We start from the raw sequence: 12,469 nt of genomic DNA, 5'->3' as shown, positions 1-12,469 counted from the left end.
CAATAACAATATTGAAGTAGCCGACGACAGTGAGAAGGACAAATTTTAACAAAATTTATATGGCACCATAACAAAATTTCCAGTACATAACGTACTGATAATAGTGGGAAATTTCAATACAAGAATTGGAAAAGACAGCCACTCATCTAATCCATTGGTAGTAGGACAATTCACTTAACATGATGACACCAACAACAATGAAAATAGACTGTGTAACAAATTGACTCCAGACAGTCACGAAGGTTTGGGGCAGCCACCAGTATAACATGATCCTGGCTGCAAAAGGTTTGTAAAAGTGAGTTCTTTACAAGACAGAGTCCAAAGCAGAACTGATTAAGTGGAGGTAAGATTGCGGTTTTAAGGGCCAGGTAAAGGAAATTATGTCATCCATGCCGGAACCGGAAGTGGCATCATCAGTGGCTCCGGAATCAGATGGGATTTCCCAGGAATGGTCTGCAAGAGACTGAGAGAGACAGTCAGCACACTCTGCCACCCCCTGGTCTGACGAAGTATTACAGTTACTTATGCCCTTTAGCACACTGGCACAACTAGATCATATATATTAATTAGGCAAAAATGTGCAAACTTGGCAAGGAACGTCAGGACTTACAATGCAGTGTATGTGGAATCAGATCTCAGAATAATCGTTGCCAACATCAAAGTAAGCCTCAGGTCAAATTGAACATAAAAGCCTCACACAAATCAAATACACATGGGACAAACTGCAGAACAACAAGTCCCTTCAAAGAAAAGTCCAGAAGAAAGTACAAGGTTCTCATGAAAGAGTACTCAGAGCAAGAAATACAATGTAGACATGACAGCTTCGAAAAAGCAATAGTGGAAACAACAGCAGAACTAATTGGTAAAAAGTAAAAACACAAGAAACACTGGGCAACAGAAAGAACTCAAGGGCTACTCAACAAAAGGAAAAGCCAAGAGAACACATGACAAGATGCACATGGAGACATCAAAGATAAAACTGCTAAAACCTGAACAAACAACTCAACAAAGTGTAAGCTGACGATGAACAAAAATATCTAGAAGAAAAACTAGAAGACATATGCAATGCATCTAACACCAACAGGTTACGAATTACATGAGAAATCATCAAAGAACTCAGCAGAACCAACTCTACCAACCAAGTCACCGAGGTTAAGAAATCAGGTGGTACCACAGCAAGCACAGCCACTGAACTTATGGATGAATGGGCCAAATACTTTAACGATCTACTCAATGTCCAAGAGACATCATCACCAGATACAACAGATGATAGAACGCCTCCAAGAAAGAACAACCTCCGCATCAAAACTAATCCAATAACATTACAAGAGACGAAGAAAGCAATCACTGAACTTAAAATCAATAAGACACCTGGTGCAGAATACTCAATAACAGCAGAAGCACTCAGAGGACAGTGGATTGAAGAAGAAGCTGCGCATATGCACCAAGGTATATGCAACTCAAAGACCCAAAACAGTGGCTCACAAAGATCATCGTACCATTACCAAAGAACAGCGACCATTAAATAAAGACCAACTACAGTTGCATCACACTTATGTCAATCACAGTAAAAACTTACAATCACATACTGCTAAACAGAATAAGAGAAGTAGTTGATACCATTCTATAACCAAATCAGACATGCTTCAGAAAAGGTAGAAGTTGACTTGGACAGATACACACAGTATCATCAGAAGACTCACTGAAGGTACAAGTGACCATCAATTACCACTATTCACAATATTCATCATCTTGAAGAATGTGTTAAGACTCCATAAATACACAGAAAGTGGTTGCATTCTAAGAAACTAGGAATACCAAAATAGATGGCGGATGCAATCAAGGTTCTATACACTAGCTCTAAAAGCTGAGTACTCGTAGATGGAAACATATCCCCGGAATTCAAAATGACAACTGGTGTACTAAAAGGTGATACTTCACTCCATTCTTATTCATCATCATCAAAGATTATGTCATGAGCAATGCAATTAAACAACTAACTGAAGAAGGTATAAATGGTTTCACAGCATACCCACATCAGAACCACGCAACATCTATGCACTGCACGCTCCAACACATGGGAAATGAAAAAGAGGTTGACCAGCAATCCTCAATGGCAACTACACCACCAGACTGATCAACACAGATACCCCAACAACAGAACAGGAAAGAAGAAAATTGGTAGAAGACAGAGCAGCTTAGTCAAAACATGTGCTTGACTGTATACCCAAGGGGTAGGGGCTGAATGATGATGATGGTGATGATAGACAAAACAGGATAAACACAAATAAAAACTATTAAGTATCAAGAGATTCCGCAAGCATAATGATTAAACCTCTCTTAATTAACAAATACAAAAGGATCTGCATGCCTAACTAGACATCCATGACTGTTATTAAATGAAAAACCAGTGGTTTGCAAAGTACTTTGAGTAACAGGTAAAGTACTATATAAAATATAAATAATTATTATCATTATACTTGATGATTTGTCAATTTCAAATTTTAAACATTGTTTTTTCCCCAAATAAACAAAACATGTAGTGCTAGGACTCTCGGCTTCTATAGACCTTCACAATACCTCACACTTGATCCAAACGCAACATATGCATATTGTCACCATTTTGTTTACAAAAAAGGCACTGCTGATCATACATGTGGTGATTTACAATGAATCTCTGTTTCGGCAGTGAGCAGAAAACGTTGTATTCATATGTGATAGTTACTGTTATCACCTGGAAGTGGAAAAGAAGTATTGCTACTACCTCTGATTCTGTTCAATTACAGCTGTTTTATTGTTTTTTATGTACTTTTTGATGTGCCTGGGTCAGAGGTGACCAAACCTAAAAAGGAAATAATGAATAACACACATTACATACATTCATTTGTGTTGGTTTAAAATGTGTTATTACTTGCTGCTTACCTGCAATGAAAATGACTGGCCCAGCTAAATATCTTGGTTTGAAAATCTGGCCCAACTGAATTTGTAATTGAATAGCCCTGGGCTAAAGCAATGAAGTAAACTTTGTAAATAGCTCCAATAATTATGTATATAGCTTTATTATTATACTAGCAAAATACCCGCACTTTGCAGCGGCGAAATACTGCTTTAAATTTTAAATAATAAACGGAGGGAAAATATACCAATAATTATTTGTTAAGGATCTCTTTGTATACCATGTTGTCAGTTCGCCCCTCCGGTTGTAATATGACCAAGCTGTGCGCTGAGCTTACTCTTCAGCATGCAACGTATAGTTGGCCATGTGAAAAGCAAATCAAGAACGGCAAGACTACGTCAGCTGCGAAGCTCAGCTCAGAGCGAAATGAAGTGAATGGGAGGGGAGATGATCACGTGACTCCCCCACCCCCCCTTAACTCTCCATCCCTCCACAAACCCACAAAGACAGTCTCTCGGATCCCACCTCTCCTTTCGCACACCGCGTCTACTAAACACTAAGAAACACTAAGTAGAAACACTAAAGGAAAACATACTATTCAGTAAGTAGCGCGTCTACTAAGCAGTAAATCAGTAAAGGAGAAAGGACTAAACACTAAGGGAAAAGAACGGCAAGACCGCGCCAGCTGCGGAGCTCAGCTCGGAGCGAAATGAACTGAATGAAATGAGGTGAATGGGAGGGGAGATGATCACGTGACTCCAACACCCGCCTTAACTCTCCAAACCTCCACAAACACAGTCTCTCGGATCCCAACTCTCCTTTATATATATATATATATATATATACAAGATGCATTTTCCATATGCAACCAAGTTCAGATCATGTAGAATGCTGATGAAATAGTTATGAAGTAAATTAAATGATCATCATAAATGTGCTATAATATTACACTTAAATTTGACAATAACATATTAAAATTTGTAGAGTTTAAGTAAATTGGATACAAAGAACACAACAAAACATCAGCAATGAATTATCCATTGTCTAAAGATAATGCAATGCAAGGTATAAGTTTATACTGAGGTGTGGTGATGCAGATTGTTTTATCATAATATCACAAAATTAAGCTGAGCCTGATTAAAAAGGAAAATGAATAATAAACATTCATTTTCTTAACCTTCTTATCCACGGTTGGGCTGAAGGAAAACCTCAGCTTATCCCAGGATGCACAGGCCACAAGGCATTGCCATAGTGAAGACTCACACACACTAGGGCCAAAATAACAACAACAGTTCATCTAACCTGCATGTCTTTGGACTGTGGGAGGAAACTGTGGTACTCAGAGGAAACCTAAGCAGACACGAGAAGAACTTGCAAACTCCAAACGAGGAGGAATCTCTTATTGCTACCACCGTGCCACTGTAACACCCTTAATATACAATACATTCATGTTGTGACAGTCAGCATGCATGTGCAGGCATTCCGTTTGGGATGAGCTCTGGTCTATTACCCAGCTGGGAGGCCATCTTGAAGGAAGGACAGGGGGATTATTTAACACTAGAATTACCAGAGCCTACGAAAAAACTCGTATATCCGGCCCACCTTAAATCACTTCTTAAATCCGTTCACACCTCTCCGCCAGCATCCTTTGTCTTCTAAATGTGCTGATAAAAGACAAGCTGCCAGCAGCCGGCTATTCCATCCCCCCACCGACTTAGAACGTGAGCGAAGTTTTCCCAGCTCACGCCTTGATTGATTATGTGGGAGTGAAGTGGAGTTTTACAGCGGAAATAACAGATCATTATTCTAAAGTAATCTGTGTAAACACATTGTTAAAACAGAAACTTTTTCATATTTTAGTAATAAATGTTACAAAATGTAGTAGGCATAAACTATAGAATATATAAAGCCCGAGTTCCAAAGATCAAATAAACACTTTCACAAAAGCTTCAAGAATGATTCAACAGCTTCCGTGGCGTAGCGCGCTAAGATTTGCGTTGTCCCAGCTGCACTGAATAAGCGCAGGCGCTCCAACATCACCCCTCCCCAGATCTTACTTAGAGAGTCAGGGACAACGCACATGTTGTTCTTTTTTTCTTTCAGTACACGTGGCTTCCCTGTTTATTTATATATCTAGTGACTTCTCTGCCTGTCTGTCTCTCTGTTACGCAGTGCTCTGTCTGTCTGTGTGTTATGGATCTTAAAAATAAGTTATAAGGACAGTTGTTCCTGTTAATTGCAGTCTCAATTGTTAAAAAAATATTTGAAAAGGAGCATCCCACATGAAAATATAACGATCTCAGTAACTGACAGTGCATACCAATGTATAAATTTTATGTCCGTTTGAGGTTAAAAAGAAAAGAAAAAAAAAAGCAACACTTCATCCCCAGCGGGGAATCGAACTCAGGTCTGTGAGGCAAGGAAAAGCTGGTTTGCGCTAAGAGGCAAATCTTAGCACGCTACGCCACGGAAGCTGTTGAATCATTCTTGAAGCTTTTGTGAAAGTGTTTATTTGATCTTTGGAACTCGGGCTTTATATATTCTATAGTTTATGCCTACTACATTTTGTAACATTTATTACTAAAATATTACAAAGTTTCTGTTTTAACAATATGTTTACACAGATTACTTTAGAATAATGATCTGTTATTTCCACTGTAAAACTCCACTTCACTCCCACATAATCAATCAAGGCGTGAGCTGGGAAAACTTCGCTCACGTTCTAAGTCGGTGGGGGGATGGAATAGCCGGCTGCTGGCAGCTTGTCTTTTATCAGCACATTTAGAGGACAAAGGATGCTGGCGGACAGGTGTGAACGGATTTAAGAAGCGATTTAAGGTGGGCCGGATATACGAGTTTTTTCGTAGGCTCTGGTAATTCTAGTGTTAAATGACATGCTCCCCAAACTGCTAGGTGGCAGCAACCCAGGAGACAACGACACCAGTGGCCACCCACAGGGCATGCACGGAACTATAGTTCCATAGAACAGCCCTGTTGGGGTCCATGGGTTCCTCTAGGGAGTGCTGCAATGAGCTGTGCTCCGAGGGTTTTTGGTACTTCCAATTGACCCAGAAGTACTTCTACTGGGTTACGTCTTGGCACTGGAAGTACTCCCAGGTTTGAGATAAAAGGAACTGCCCTGCCACATCCTGTGAGTCAGAGTTGGTAGGAAGGAAGGTGTGAAAGTAAGGAAAAGAAAGAAAGAAGAGGTATTGTGCTTCTCAGAAACCCACCGTGAAGGCATTAGTTGTTAAATAAATTATTTATTTGAACCTGGGACTGTCTCTGTTCCTGCCTTGCTGTGTGCTGTGTTGGCTGGGATTGGCTTCAGCAGACCCCCTGTGATCCTGTGTTAGGATATAGCGGGTTGGAGAATGACTGACTGACTGACTGGCTGTGTTTGTGTAGTGGTATCTGAGGTTAGAAAGGCTGCAGTGCCCCCTACTAGTCACAATGTATAATCTGAAAATATAAACTAACATAAAAAAACACTTTCATTTTATATAAAATAGACAATATCTGTTTGCAAAAATCTTCTTAAGTGCAAATACAACATAAAATGACATTTGTTTCAGGGGAAAAAAAAGGAAAACAATGACCTCAAAACAGAACAAACCAGACTTTAAAACATCAGCTGATAAATAACAACAAAGATATAAACTACTGAGCCAAAGAATTAATCGAAATGTTTCAAATGCCAACTATAGGAAAAGGAAATGGTTGCATTAATACATATTAAAAGTGCAAAGCCAGGAGGAGACAAAAAAGTAAATGTCCTGACAGTTTAATGGAGTCTAAGTAACTAAATGCTCAGTTAAAATTCTAGAGCATTAGCCAAACATTTTTTAACACAAAGAGCTATTTCAGCTTCATTACCTTTAACAGACCAATATTACTCATTGAGAAAACTAAGAACCATGCTGGAAAAACAAGTCTTCTCACTGTGCTGCTGCAGGAAGCAGTGAATGCCTTGTAATTGTATAAAGATAAATGATAGGGAATTAACAAGGACCTAACATAACATAATCCTATAGTGTATACTGTACTTTCGACATGTGTTGAATAAACTTGGGACCCATAATGTCAGCTTTAGGAGTGAAATGGGGACCCCAGGCCAGATTTGTACTTTAAACAGAGGCACAATTAGGTAGCACAGCGGTTAACGCTGCTGCCCCATGAATCAAGTGTCCTGGGTTCAAAACATACAACTGGCTGTTGCCCAATGTGGAATAGGCACACTCACCCTATGTCCATATGGTTTTTTCCACCTGGCACTCTAGATTTCTCTTACATTCCCCAAGATGGACAGGATAGGTAAACTGGAGATTCCAAATTCTCACGGTATGAGTGTATGCATGAGCAGTCCCTGCAAAGTTTTGGCGTCCTGTCCAAGGTTTGGTTCTGGCCTTGTGCTCAGTGCATGCCAGGATAGGCTCTGGCCTTCCGAGACCCTGAACTGGATTAGTCTTTGAGATTATCATGTTATGTCTTGCAAGAGAAGAGTGACTAATGCCAGAAAATAGTAAAGGACAGCAATTTTATGTGGTAAGCAGTGTAATTAAATTAAATGGTCAGGATTTGTAAATTCACAAAGAATTGTTTGATACAATAATGCAGTTTATGCAGCGGCCCAGACACTGCATGGAGAGATAACAATTGTTTCTGGCAAGTTAGATGAATAAGAAAGTGATTATTGTAGTCTCAGCATGCAAGATCAAAGCATTTTGTGATATAGCAGTGATTTTGTAGAACTGTGCAGTGTCCTTAATAGTGACTTTCCTACATACATCACCACTAGACAGAACAAAATGAATGATAATTCAGTTTTTTTTAAGGAATGTGGATTATTTCTAAATATATTACTACCAATGTTGTGTGTCTTTTCATTTTTCCAAAAGTTCCTAGTTTAGCAGAAACATTTTTTTTAATATCAAATTAAATGCACTTTCAGGTTTTCAAGACTTCTCTAACAGGCATGGGACAAAGAAAGTACAGAAACCAATAAAGTGTAATTTCTTATTTTAAAGCTTTTTACTAGGGAACGCATTCATCAAATAAATAAATAAATAAATAAATAAATAAATAGACAAATAAAATTCTAATGCTAGAGTCTGCATTTAGCTTTTTTGTTTTCTCTGTTCGAAATGTGTTTGGAATTTCAAACTAGTAATGCTTTGACGAGTAGTTTATAAATTCTGTCAATGCTAGTTGTTGAATTTTGAAGCTGCAATTGACCAATACTGGCAACAAGCAACATTAACAAAACACAAGACTGTAAGGTGTAACAAAAAAGAGGTGAATTGAAAAGATTTCATGTTACAAAAATAAAAAATGGAGGTATAACTTTTTTCCTTGCGACTGTATATAGTTTATTTCACTAAGTAAGATACAAAAAGTTGCAAGATACACAATACAGAATGAACACTGCTCAATCAAATCATGTGTGAAAGATTCGCTGTCAGACAAAGATGTGTGGCATCCCCTAGAATAAAGTGCGTAGTTCAGCAGTTCCTCTCAGAGCTCTAACTTTTTACAAAATTTACATTATAATAAATTTGGGTGTATATTTGTGGTAGTAAATGACAAAAATGATTACTACTACAGATACAAAAGAACAAAAATTAAGCACAAAATGATAAACACTAACAACACAGTCCAGTATTACAGATGCAGTGGTGGTATAGTTATGAAATGAAGTCCCCTAAGACCAGCCTCCTAAACATTATATAAAGTGTTTTCCTACCATGTGCCGGCTAGTTATGGCTCACTTTTAAAACTAGCACATCTTTCACCCAGGTGCCCTCACAGAAACCACCGAAGCTGCCAAATGATGCAGTACTTCATGGGTTGCTAGGATTTGCAGTCCTTTTATATAGCAGGGCTACAGCATGGTCTGTGGCTGTTTGCAATAGATAGCAAAACTTGTAAAATAATTTTTACTTATCGAATCATAAACCCACAAATCACAAAGGCCGACTTATACCTTTAAATTATTGTATGGGAAGATGGATGACAAATCAAATAATGTTCCATCTGTAATAAAGTCTGCAGTGAATACTTGATTTAAAAAAAAAAAAAAATCAGACCATCTTTTCCAAACAAGCAGAGTCTACTTGGCCAATCAAACTTGGCTGGCCAGCTAATATCTTAATTGTTCCAAAATCCAATCCAAACATTTTCAAAAAAATGATAGGTTCATGGGTTCAACCACAGCAGTTTATTCCAGATTCCTAATTTATTTTACATGAAGAAGTGTTTCCTGGTCTCTGCTGGTGCCCCCAAGTAAATGATTCATAATTTAACTAAAAGAATTTGTAAATTAATCTTACTAATGCCTTTGAGAATATTGAAGACCTAAATTCCATACATAGCCTTTTCCATTGAAGGCCAAAAAGATTCACTTCCCTTACCTTATCAGAGTATGACCTGCCCTTAAGTCAAAGGAGGAACTTGGCTAAACTTTGATGAACAGATTCTGTTGCAATTAAGTGATTTTGTAATATGGTAGAAGTAATCTTAAGAGTGTATAAAGCATCCTGACTTTTAAAAACAGCCTTTATAAAACAGCCAATATAATATACCTTTTTTCATATCTCTCTATTATAAAAAAAAATCCTGGGAGAGAAAGACGGGAGACGAGATGTGATCTTCACGTTAAGATCACGGAAGACACTTAAAAGACCTGCGAGATGAAAGAGAATGGCTACAGAGCGTCTCACGGGGACTTTAAACATGAGGCTTTGTGCCAAGAGATTGACCCAGGAAACGTCTCACGATGATGTACAACATGAGATTCTTGCAAGACACGCCCTACTTACAACCAATATCAAATAAGACACACGGGCAGCAAAACTTTCAGTCATCTAAAGGATTTGAGCACACACAGATCCAGGGTCTTAGCGCATATAAAGCGTATAAGGACAATACGTTATAAATGAAACATCGATGACTAAGCGAAGAAGAAAGCAGCGTGGAGAAAAGAGACTCAAAAGCATTGGAGAGAAAAAAGAGCAAAAAAGAATAATCTAGGTGCAAATTCAGAAAATAAGGAAAGTAATTATCAGCCCGGAACAAGTGGAATTGAAAAATAGCATGTCCAATCGGGCTCAGAATTAAAAGACAGAGAGTAAAAGACAAAGTAGAACTTCATAAAGGTGTTCACAAATGTTGGCACTATACACATGCAGAGCAGGTTAGAGATTATGAAAGCAGTGGAATTCGAAAGGCTAAAAAAACAAAAAAAAACGGCACGATACACATGTGGAGAAAGTTAAAGAATATGAAAGTAGGAAAATTAGAATATATAAAAAAAAGAAATTAAAGATCGCAGTAGCACAAACAAACGGAAATTATTACTCGAAAAAAGGGAAAATAATCACCACGGACCAGGTGTCATTGAAACAAAAGCAGGATTAAGCGAGGTCAGAAATAAAAGAGTAGAAAACAAAGTAAAACGTCATAAAGAGGTTAAAAAACATGGGGCCAAACACACACAAAGCAGGTTAGAGATCATGAAAACTGGAATTCAAAAAACTCAAAAAAAAAAAAAACCAAAAAAAAAAAACATAGGCGCGATACACATGCTGAGCAAGATACAGAATATGAAAGCAGAAAAAACGACAGTGTCAAAACAAAGACAGTAAACATCGCATTAGCGCAAAAAAAAAATTATTACTCGGAGAAATAATGAAAAGGCGAATAGAGATCTGACATATCACTTATGTCCATATATTTGAAGTATGTAAACATTGTAAGGTTTTGAAGTTTAAGTCAGAGAATTTCAAAAATGGGGTTTACCTCACATGCATTTATTGGTTACTTTGCAAAAAAAATGATTAACTGCTGATGATGTAGATCGTTTTGTCTGTGCTAAAATTCCAAACAGAGAAACCTATCCTGAATTATGGTACAAAGTCATTAAACACATGTCTCACTGACCTCATTTAAAAGATTCAGCATATTGGGACTCCAAAAATTCCAAATATTGTTTTTACAGAAGTTCTGAAATAAAAGTGAAACTAATGAAATAGCAACAATTCAAATAAAAAAAAAATCTTAAAAGTGTGTATCCGGAAAACCAAACACGGGGGATGGCAAGCAAAGCCCCCTAGTTTTTAATAATTTCAGCACATTACTTTAAAGGAGGATAATGTTGTCTACACATTTACACAGTCATCCTTCATCCGTTTCTAATCTGCTGTTAAAAACAGCCAGTAATCTAAACAAAATCAAGATTTCAAAATCAAGAAACCACTAATGAGGTCACTAAAGGACATGTTTCTGAACATTAGCTTATGTTTATGATGTGAGGAAGAAACTGGGTCTTTATCACTCTCATGAGGGGGAAAGGCTTGCATCCCACACAGAGCAGCATGGTGGACCCGCAACAAAAGTTCTTAAATTTAGATAAACAAAGGAAACTGCATTACCTTTTTAGTTGCTTTTACTTTTATTTTGTCTTTTCAGTGATAAATGCAGCCACTGCACTAGCACTTTGCAGTGAAGGGAACAAAGATAGAAGACCAGACAGCTCAGAGTATGTGGGTGCTATCAGCAGGATGCTTGTTTACACATGCACTCTCACGTGGCAGCTCAAATGTGCTTTATAATGAAAAAGACAAACTAAATTTACAGTACGAGAAAAAAAAAAAGCTGTTATAGCACACATTTGGATAAACTAGATAAAGAGGAATTACATATATATTACATATAAATACATATTGTATATAATGATCAGCGGGGAAAAACACAACTTAAAAAAATAAGAGAAAGAATAAATGTATACTTATTTTGAAAATCAGATGATCTACAACTGAATTAAAAAAAACTGATAGACTGCAACTACAGAGGGAATCACAAAACAGCTTTTTACAAAGCCTTTAAGATAAAATATTACAACATTTTTACAAGGTAGCACTCCTATTTGATTTCCTTTATCACTACCATCAAACAAATGTTGTGTAATTATTCTGCTGCTCAATACAGCCAAATGGCTTAAGTTGTGACATACTGCAAATGAACGCACGGTAAGGAGATACAGTCAGATCAGCTACTGGCTTGCTGCTGTCTCCGCCGAGCTGTGTGTTCTGCTTGTCATGCTGTGCGTCGATCATTTAAAAGCCTGCACAGCAGCTGTCCTTTTGTCTCACTGCCTTGTCTTGCGGGTCATTAAAGTGTCTCTCGTGGGATGTTAAAGTGTCTCCGAGAAAATCACCTATCGTCTCCTTCCAAGATTTTTTTTTTTTTATAATAGAGAGATTATCATAAAATATGTCTATTTTGCAAGTAGGTTAAGATATGCTCTCTTTGATGCATTAACTGTTACTAAACAGCCAATGCTTCAATGTAGTGCCTGGAAAGATGGCTTTCTAACATTTTTAATTATTTTCATTATTTATATTTAGTAAATATTAGCGTTCAGAAAAATTTGATGACTCCATGTGACTGTTAGTTAGTGAGCAAATGTGCCCTGCAATGGACTAGAGCCCCATCCGTCACTGATTACTGCCTTGTGCCCAACCCTGAAATCAATTAAGCATGTTTGATCTAAACATGCATATTTACTGGAGGAGC

At 37.6% G+C, this 12,469-nt stretch overlaps 1 protein-coding gene across 2 annotated transcripts in view; it reads right to left on the bottom strand.

The window, feature by feature from the left end:
• The window catches only part of LOC114657874 (chromodomain Y-like protein 2), a 361,796-nt gene that overhangs the window by 28,055 nt on the left and 321,272 nt on the right, over window positions 1-12,469 (bottom strand). The gene's annotated exons all lie outside the window — the stretch shown is intronic.

This window comes from Erpetoichthys calabaricus, chromosome 9 (assembly GCF_900747795.2).
Source record: "Erpetoichthys calabaricus chromosome 9, fErpCal1.3, whole genome shotgun sequence".
NCBI lineage: Eukaryota > Metazoa > Chordata > Cladistia > Polypteriformes > Polypteridae > Erpetoichthys > Erpetoichthys calabaricus.
Note: the sequence above shows the minus strand (reverse complement) of the source record. Positions and strands in the feature narration are given on the sequence as shown.